This window comes from Sorex fumeus, unplaced genomic scaffold (assembly GCF_029834395.1).
Source record: "Sorex fumeus unplaced genomic scaffold, SorFum_2.1 ptg000070l, whole genome shotgun sequence".
NCBI lineage: Eukaryota > Metazoa > Chordata > Mammalia > Eulipotyphla > Soricidae > Sorex > Sorex fumeus.
This window is the reverse complement of record NW_026606127.1, coordinates 1,181,643-1,191,928: the sequence shown is the minus strand read 5'-3', so window position 1 is coordinate 1,191,928 and position 10,286 is coordinate 1,181,643. Positions and strand designations below refer to the sequence as shown.

General features: G+C 38.9%; 1 pseudogene; it reads right to left on the bottom strand.

Annotated features, from left to right (window-relative positions):
* Window positions 1-4,553: 4,553 nt before the first annotated feature.
* LOC130037180 (uncharacterized) lies at window positions 4,554-4,650 on the bottom strand (annotated as a pseudogene).
* Window positions 4,651-10,286: the final 5,636 nt, after the last annotated feature.

Below are 10,286 nucleotides of genomic sequence, written 5' to 3'. Positions count from 1 at the left end.
CTAAAATTTGTTTTTATTGCTTTGAAAAGATCAAAATTATGCAATTTTCAACATTGGATGAAACTAGAGGATATCATGCATGTAAAGTTAGCCTTAAGGAAATGAACAGATACAGAGAGATTTTTCTCATATGTGGGATGTAAAGACACACAGCAAGGTAGAAACAAAGGTTCAAGAGCAATGTAAGGGGAGAACTGATCCACACAATTGAGTCAGGGGATTGAGAGTGAGGGATTCTGGGGGATTGGGGGAGAGGGAGGGTTTATTCTTTGAGAGAATGAGGAGTGAGTGTCATGTTGGAATTATGTGTATGAGAAACCATTGTTAATTGAATTATAAATCATAGAATATAAATAATGTTTTAGACGTTTGTCTGTCTCATTTTATTCTTTTAATTTGTTTTCTCCATATGCCACATATGCATGAACTTGTAGGATGCCTATCTTTCTCTGCCTGGTTTATGTCACTAAACATAATTTCCTCATGTAATCCATTTTATATACAAATAATAAGAAGATTTCACTTCATACAACTGAATAGTATTCCATTGCTTTACCACCTTTCATTTTCAAAATTTGTGGTTTAAAAGATACAAATATTTGTTTTAACAATGCTCTGGTGTTTTAAAATTTTTAGTTTAGTGAAGCTAAATAGATTTTACTGAGAAACACTCAGAAACTTGTGAAACAGGTGTAGGGTGGAATGGAATATTTGTTCAAGCGAGAACAGTCATTTAACAAAGCAAGCAAAGAGAGACATAGAGAAAGGAAGCACGGTATTTCTTCTTATGAGAACAAAAGCTTGAGGAACAAGCCCACTCTGGTAGTTTAGGAATAAGTACTTGGAGTGGTATGAACTTTACCTTTGCACTTTAGGGGAGAACCTGAGTGAAAGTATTAGAAGTACTTTCAGGAGCATGATAAACTGGAGTCTGCAGTTGGAATGAGGTGGGTAGAGAGTTCTTTGGGGAGATCTGAACTATGGAGAACAGTAATATTATAACATTAATGATAGTATCTTACCGTGGGATTCCAAAAAATCTGTAACAGTGGCGTCAGAAATGATAACATTCTTAGGTATTTGGATTTCCTGTGGAAACAACGGGAAAGCTGAGTTTATGCTCTGGATGCCTCCACCTGAAACAAGGTCAACAAATCATGAATGAAAAATTACAAGTTACATGGATCAATGATTCTGATCTCAGTGGAAGGCTAGGTTTCGGGTGGACAATTTCTACTGATGGCCTGATGTAGATTCTGATCCTCGGACATGTAACAGAAAGGAGGTAGTGACAGGTATCCTCAGAAGTGAAGCCTCTGAGACAGAATTCATTCATGACAACTTATGGGTTATCAAAGTTTGCTCATGGCTGCTACCATTATAACATGCCATTCAATGGTTCTGTGGTTTCGATTTACTGTGTCAATGTAAACATGAAGTTTCTAAATCGAAGGTAAAAATCTGAGGCCCTCAAGATGATGAATTATGGAGAGGGGGGGAGCTGGAGCGATAGTTCAGCAGCTAGGGCATTTGCCTTGCACACGGCATACCCAGGTTACATTCCCAGCATCCTGTATGGTCCCCCCAAGCACCATGAGGAGTAATTCCTGAGTGCACAGCCAGGAGTAACCACTGTGCATCGCCACGTGTGACCCAAAAACGCAAGAAAATGATGATCTGGGATTGATCCTTAGCATTGCAAACAGCATTATTTTCTAATTTTTAATTTTTTTCTTTCTTTCTTTCTTGCTTGCTTGCTTTTTTGTTTCCCTTAGCTTTAATGTCATGAAGGGATCTTCCCACATTTTTCTCCATATATCTTAAGAATTCCGGTATGATAGTGAGGTCTTTAAGACATTTGATCTGACTTTGTGCCTGGGACTATAAAGAGGTCTGAGTTCATTTTTTTTGCATGTTGCTGTCCAGTTTTCCCAGCACCAGTTGCTGAAGAGACTTCCTAGCTCAACTTCATATTTCTTGAGCATTTATGAAAGATTAGGTAATAATAATCTGAGGGCCAGCGTCAAGACATTTGACTATATTCCATTGATCTGAGGCCTGTCTTTATCTGAATATCATGGTATTTGGATGACTACAACTTTGTAGTAGGGATTGAAGTTGGGGAAGGTGTTCCCTTCTTCTTTTTACCAAAGATTGCTTTAGCTCTTCATGGGAGTTTATGGTTGTGTATGAGTTTCAAGAGTGTTTAATCTATTTATTTGAAAAATGTTATGGGTATCCTTTTAGAAAGTGCATTAAATCTTTATATAGCTTTGGGGTGTATTACCATTTTGACAGTGTTAAACCTCTCAATCCATGAGCATGGGATGTGATTCCATTTCCTCATATACTCTCTTATTTCGTGAAGTAGTGTTTTGTAGGTTTTTTTTTTTTGGTACAGTTCCTTAACCTTTTTAGTTGATTCCAATATACTCGATTTTCTGAGGTATTATTGTGAATGGGATTGTTTTTCTCTATCTCTTTTTTTCTCTTTCATTATTAATATATGGGAAAGCCATGGCGTACCAGATATTGATTTTGTAATATGCTACTTTACTAAACAAATCTATTGTTCCCAGGAGCTTTTTTGGAGATTCTTTGGGACTTTCTAAGTATAGTATCATGTTATCTCCAAATAGTAAAAACTTGAGTTCTTCCTTTTTTATATGGATGCCCTTGATATCTTTTTTTTTAACGAAATCATATGGCAAGTACTTCAAGTACTATGCTGTATAGGAGTGGTGAGAGTGGGTAACTTGGTTTGTGCCTGATTGTATTCTGGAATTCTATTTCATTGATTTCTGCTCCAAGCCTTTAGTTTTCTCCCCGTTGAGAATAATGCTTGCTGTGTGTTTGTGGTAGTTTGCTTTGACTATATTGAGGAAAGTACTTTCAACTCCCATTTTGTTGAGAGTTTTTCATCATGAATGGGTGCTGGATCTCATCAAATGCTTTATCTACATCTATTGATATGATCATATGACTTTTATCTTTATTTTATTGAGATGGTGTATTCTGTTGATTGACTAGAGAATGTTAAGCCATCCTTGCATCCCCAAGCTAAACCTACTTGGTCATAGTGTGTGATCTTTTGTTGAGTTTCTAGATTCTCTTTGCTGGTATTTTCTTGAAAATTTTTGTATCTGTATTCACAAAGGAAATAGGTCTGTAATTTTCTTTTTTTGTGGTGTCTCTGTCGATTTGAGTATTAGGGTGATCTTTGCCTCATAGAAACTATTTGGGAGTATTTCTGTTTCTTCAATTTCCTGGAAAATCTTAAAAATGTTGGAAGCAGTTCCTCTTGAAAGGTTTGAAATAGTTCACTATTGAATCCATCTGGGCCCTGGATTCTGTTTGGGGGTATAATTTTGACGATCATTTCAATTTCCTTGTTAGTGATAGGTTCAATTATTCCAAATCTTCTTAGTTCAGCCTTGGGAGGTAATTGGAATCCAATAATTTATCAATTTATTCAAGATTCTCTCATTTCCTGCTGCAAAGATTCTCAAAATAATCTCTGATGATCCTATGGATTTCTGTACTTTCTATTAGGATACCCCTCTTTGCATTTCTGATTCGATTTATTAGAATTCTTTCTCTTTGTTTCTTTGAGAGGCTTCTCATGGTTTAATGATCTTATTTATTTTCTCAAAGAACCAGTTTTTGTTCTTATTGGTCTTCTGGATTGTATTTTGGGATTCTAGCTCATTGATGTCTGGTACAAGTTTTATTATTTCCTTCCTCCAGCCTAGTTTGGACTACTTTTGTTGGTTATTTTCCAAAATCTTGAGCTCTAATTTATTCATGTAAGCCCTTTCTTTCTTCCTGATGAATTCTGGCAGAGCTATAATCTTTCCTCTTAACACTGCTTTTTCTGTGTCCCACAAGTTCTGGTAGCTCGTGTCCCCTCATTCTCATTTGTTTATGGAAACTTTTTATTTCCTCTTTGATTTCTTCCCTAAGCCAACGATTGTTCATTACTTCCCTTAAAGAAAATATTTCCTTGCTGAGCTTCAGTCTGTTTGATCTATCGAGAAGTGACAAAGAAGTGTTGAAACCTCCCACTAGTATTGTGTTACTATCAATGTTTTTCTATAAGTCTATTAGAAGTTGTTTTAAAGTATTTTGCTGGTCTGTCATTAGGATCATATACATTGAGGAGGGTGAGTTCTTTCTGATGTACATATCCCATGATCATTAAGAAATGACCTTCACTGTATCTGATAACCTTTAGCTTGAAGTCCATGTGGTCTGATACTAGTATGGCCACTCCAGCTTTGCGGAGGTGATATTTTCTTGAAAACTTGTTTCCCAGCCTTTTACTTTTAGCCCATGGATGCTTTGATTGTTCAGACATGTTTCTTGCGGGCAGCAGAATGTTGGGTTCAAGTTTCTAATTCATCTTCCTATTCTGTGCCTCTGAATTGGCACATTTAGTCCATTGACATTGAGAGAGATTGTTGTTTTGGGGATTTGTGCTCTCTTTATGTATAATTTTTGTACTTGTGTGGATTGTCTTAGCTTAAAGTATACCTATTCATTCTTCTTGCAACAAAAATATGGAATGCTTTACAAGTTTACATGTTATCTCTGTGCAAGGACCATGATCATCATTGTATCATTTCCATTTTAGTATATGTGTTATCAAACCTAGTAGGAGTAAATTTTTCCATATTTTTCGCTTCTTATTACTTTGAGTGTTGTCCTTCCTCACTCCTATGGCAGACAATGATTCCTAATCAAGGAATCTATTTCAAAGCAGCATGAATAATAAATAGATTTAGAACTTTAATGTCCCAGAAATAAAAATGTGGTTTTTACTATATTATCGTTTACCATACTCTAGGCATCAGTTTTACAAAATAATTCTTTTGGAAGATGGTATATGAGTTTGTTTAATGTTGTTCCCTGAATCCTTCATTAAGAACATTAAAATAGAGCCTTTTGCTGTTCTCACCTCAGTCCTGTGTACATCTCCAGGAAAAGGTGAATGGTGTTGTCAGCACTTTGTCCACCTTGAATGTATGTAGGATTTTTCTCCTGAAGGATGAGGTGAGGATCATATTGATGATTTCATTCCACCTTATTACAAGTTCAACTTGAACGGAAGGTGAGACTCATGAGGCTCCTATAAAGGACAGAACAAAGGGTCTCAGTGAAGTTTAATGGCCAACTCATATTAACAACATAGATGACTCAAAGTAACCTGTGTGCATCTTTGTGTGTAGTGAGTTTCAAATCTACTGATAGTGATTGTCAGTCATGACACATGGGCAAAACAGACCTGTAATTAAAAATCTAGTTCTCTGAGCAGAGTGGGGTCTCTGAGGTGATTGAACAAGTGTGTAGTAATTTATTACTAAGCACATAAGTATTTTGAATGATGTGTACTTTTCGATCTAAAATTAATTCCAAATATGTCTAATATGACAGTGCCCTGACCTCACACCTGGCTTTTCTCACCGAGGCCACTTGGAGGTGCCGGGGTGAGTTTCCCTCACCACCCTGATTAGAGCCCCGGCAGCTGAAGACCTCTGCAACCAGCCATAGGTACGCTTAAGACCACCCTTCCCAAGCTTGAAGGAGCCTCTTGCATGAAGGAACTGGAAGAGGAACCCAGATGTGCGGGACCGGGGGATGAGATCTCCATGGCTGCTCAGATCAAGACTGTGCCCCCTCCTTCCAAATCCCCCATCTTCTAATAATTAAGTGCTACAACCACGAACTGCTCCTGGATCCATGTAATGCCATCAATGGCCAACATCCAGAGACTGGATCTTATTTAGAAGACAGCAACTCTGATAGTCCAGTTCTCACTCTCAGAGGACCTGGTAGGCTTCTGTGAGTATTTTGCCCGCATGGCGGAGTCTTAGTTTCTGGTCACTGTTTCTTTTGAGGTACAGAAGCTGCTTAATTTAAGATAGTTCCCTTTGTTTATCTCTGTTTCCAGTTGCTTGTCAAGTGGCGTGTTATATTTGAAGATACCTTTAGCTTCAATGTTGTGGAGGGATTTGCCAACCTTGTCATCAATGAGCCTGAGGGATTCTGGTCTGATGTTGAGTCCTTTGACCCATTTTTATCTGACTTTTGTGCATGGTGTTAGGTAGAGGTCTGAGCCATTTTTTTTTTGCATGTAGCTGTCCAGTTTTTTTCTGCACCGTTTGTTCAGAAGGACTCTCTTGATCCACTTCACATTTCTTGCTCCCTTATCAAAGATTAGATGATTATATATTTGAGGGTGTGTGTCAGTATATTCAATCCTTTTCCATTGGTCTGCAGCTCTGCCTTTGTTCCAGTACCATGCTTTTCTCATTATTATCGTTTGTAGTAGAGTTTGAGGTTGGGGAACGTGATGCCTCCATTGTCTTTTCCCCAAGAATGGCTTTAGCTATTCGTGTGCGTTTGTTTTTCCATGTGAATTTCAGGAGTGCTTGATCAATTTCTTTGAAGAATGTCATGGGTATCTTTATAGGGATCAAGTTGAATTTTTACAATGCTTCGTGGAGAATTGCCATTTTGACAATGTTAAATCTCCCATTCCATATGCAGTATATATGTTTCCATTTCCTCATGTCTTTTTTAATTTCCTGATATATAGGTCCTTTACCTCTTTAGTTAAGCTGATTCCAAGGTTCTTGATTTTCTGTGGCACGATTGTGAATGGGATTGCTTTTTCATGTCACTTTCTTCTCTCTCATTACTTCCATATAAAAAAGCCATAGACTTTTGGGTATTGAGTTTATAGCCTGCAATTTTACTATAAATGTCTATTGTCTCTGGGAGTTTTTCGTAGAGATTTTAGTATTCTCTGAATATAGTATGATATCTTCTGTGAATAGTGAGAGATTATTTCTAACTTTCATACATGAAAAACCCTTAATATCTTTTTCTTATCTCTTTTCTCTTCCAAGTACTTCCAGTACTACATTGAAGAGAAGTGCCAAAATGAATTTTTACTTAGCACATTCTGTCTGTAAATTTCTATGCTAAGAACGGTGGAAGAAACAGTGATATCTTAGTAATTTACAAGTAAATTATGAAGACAGATAACTTAAAAGAATTTCGTTGTATAAATTTCAAAATGTGTAGCTTTTATTAAATATATTAAGAATAAATCGTAGGTCTTGATTATACCATGAAGATTATTTTCCTGTTAGAAGTTACCCTTCTAAAATGCAATAAAGAGACACATTTTGAAAATGTTGATTATTCGTTAATTCAGTCAATGTATGTTAGTAGTCTGGTTGTGCAATGCCTGCAGGAATTCAACCTGTACCCTCAGGTGAGTGCATCAACAGTCTGATTGTGTCTTCATGCTTCCCGATAACCTCAAATGGCCACTGTGCCTCTGGCTGGCTCCCAACAACTCAGGACTACGTTTCCCGAGAAATTAAACTCCCGAAAGATATGTGGGAGCCATGTTAACAAACCACCCCAGGCTCAGCTATACAAGCTAATGGATTGGTCTTGTTTCAGAGACCCATAGACAAATCTGGAACACATCAACAGCCACAGTTAACCTTGGACCTGCAAAAGGCTGAAGACACTAGGGTAAATCAGAGGGAGGCAGGTTAGTTTGGTGCCCACCCAACCAGAACCCAGTGCAGCCACTAGCTCCCACAATCCAAAATCGCCACCATGCTCTCCTCTGGTTTCCATCGTCTCAGGATGGCTCTCACTGAAATATAACAGCTGAAAATTCGGATATGCGGGTTTTGTGACTGAAATCTCCAGGCTTTCTCTGGGCAGGATGGGCATCCCACCCCCACTGCCCTGTACTTACGGAAGCCTCAGCAGTCATTTCCATACCTCAAAGCTACTCCAGGCTTACCTTCCTGATAAAAATGCTAAATTACTTGCACAAACATGGTGACCTCTTAGTACCTGTATGAGACCCTTAATGCACAAACTAAAAAGGAGACAGAGAGAAAGAATTAAAGAGCCTGCCATAGAGACACACTGGGGGTGGGTGTAGGGTGTTGGGGGATGGTTTTAGGGAACCAGGAATATTGGTTTTGGGAAATGTACACTAGAGGAGGGACGGATGTTGGATCGTTGTATGACTGGAAGCAAATTATGAATAGATTTGCAATGGTCTATCTCACAGATATTGGATAAAACATTAAAAATATATATCCTACATTTGTACCTCAGAATACTGATGGATCTTTAAAACCCAGCATATCTATTTTTGTGTTCTCTGTAGGAAAAAAATGTTAATCACCTGTGTGCCAATAGCTTGTAGAAAGCTAAACGCAAAGATATATCAATGACTGTCTTTGGCATGAATACTGTAATTTCAGCTATGTTATGTTTTAGAATCAGTTCATGGACAAGACGTCAAGAGGAGCAGTGGCAAAGTGCACCAATGTTGAATGGATAATGTTTCAGGAGCTTGCAAGGGAGATGGGAAGATTTGGCATGAGTAAAGGGAAGAAACAGAAGAGTGAAGTACTAATAAGTATCGTGAGAAAAATGCAAGGGAGGACATTTCCTGGCAAGTGTCACACTCTGTTGAGATTTGGGTGAGGATAAGTATTAGAAAGTATCTTTCCCATTTAGTGGTAAAAAGGTAACTTTGATGGGTGTATATAAAATTTACTTTAACGATTAGAATTACCAAGAGATACAAAGTTACAAAGTTGCTCATAATTGAGTTTCAGTCATCTAATGTTCTAGAACCTTTCCAGTATATTGGGACATTTTTGAAGGAATATCCCTGGTGCGAAGCCTAGGGCATCTGAATCTTCAAACATTTCACCAAATATATGATCTGTACTCACATGATTTACACTGTCTCCCCTGCTCTTTGATTTATGTTTTCATGCAATATTTCCTTGTGAACCTCACCTCAAGTGAGGCTCCCTAATTAAGACAAGTACATGTTTCTGGGGCACTACATATTTTTTGGTTGCTGGGAGAGTCTGTAAAGCAATGCTCAGGAGGTGTGGGGGCCCCACAGACAATTTTCAGAAAACGTGGCCATGGTGCTTGGGGTCCTCTGAGGCTATATAGCCTTTGATACTCTGGCAATCAGGTGGTGCTGGGAGTCAAATTGAGTGCATGTGACACAAGTTCCATAAGCACTACACTATCTCCTGCAGCCCTGGGTATTAGATTTATGTCAGCATTCTGAGGTCCTCCCTTTTGTCACAAAGAAGAGACTTGTGCAGGAGAAAGTGGAAGAGACCTTAGGGTTTAGCTAGGTTGACTGAGTAGCTGGTGATACCATTAAGATTGGAACATAAAGTAAAAATAAAACAAGAGCCCCGTGCCTTTTCCCGCTGAACTCGACACCCTCCACAGGGGTACATCTGCGGACAACACCTGCAGCAGCTCCTTTGGACTATCCATCACCTAATCAGCCCTCCCCTCCAGGTGGGTAGAGGGAGCACCACTCCTCCACTCCTCACCCCCAGCCCCCCACCTTTTCCTGCAGAACTGGACACCCTCCAGCAGGGGACACCTGAGGCAGCTCCATGGGATTTTCCATTGCTCCTCCTACATTCCAGGATCCTGGGTGGGAGTGACCCTGGGATGGGCCAGGGGCGTGGCCACCATATAGGGAGCGTTTCCTCCCAGAAGTGGGCGTGGCCTTCTCCCGGGTGGCCAGCCACAGTTATATTTCCCAATCTGGGCTCTCAGGACTTTCATCTCTCACTTTGTCGCCTAATACCGACTAAAAATTTCTGACCACCTCTACTAGAATACAACAACATCCCACTCGCCTACTCCATTTATAACAAAAGACCTGTATGAAATGTGCTGTACAAGCTCAAAACTAAAAAGTACCTCCTCCAAAGCGCAAATCTCCACCACAAGGAGAATATGTAGAAAAGAATCCCGAATCGTCAACCGAGGTTTTCCACAATTGCACTCTCTTTGATAAAGAATTCCAGGATAAAATGCAGAGGGTGTTCAAGGACCTACTCAAAGAATCAATGGAAGAGATATCCAAAGACTAAAAGAAGAAATGAAAAAAACAATAGAAAAGAGAGTCAATAAAAAACAGGAAGAAAAGAGAACAGAATTTTAAAAAGCTACAAAAAGAAGATTCACAAATAAAGGATTCAGTGGATGAAATTAAAAACTTAGAAAGTGCCCTTAGCAATAGGATAAGTGCAGCTGAAGTTAGGATCAGCGAGCTTGAAGGTGAGCAACAGAAATCCCACTGGGAAGAACAAGCAATAGCAAAAGACCTCAAAATGGCTCTAAGGAGAATCAGAGACCAAGGGGATGACGCCAAGAGGAACAACATTAGAATCATTGGAGTACCAAAAGGACAG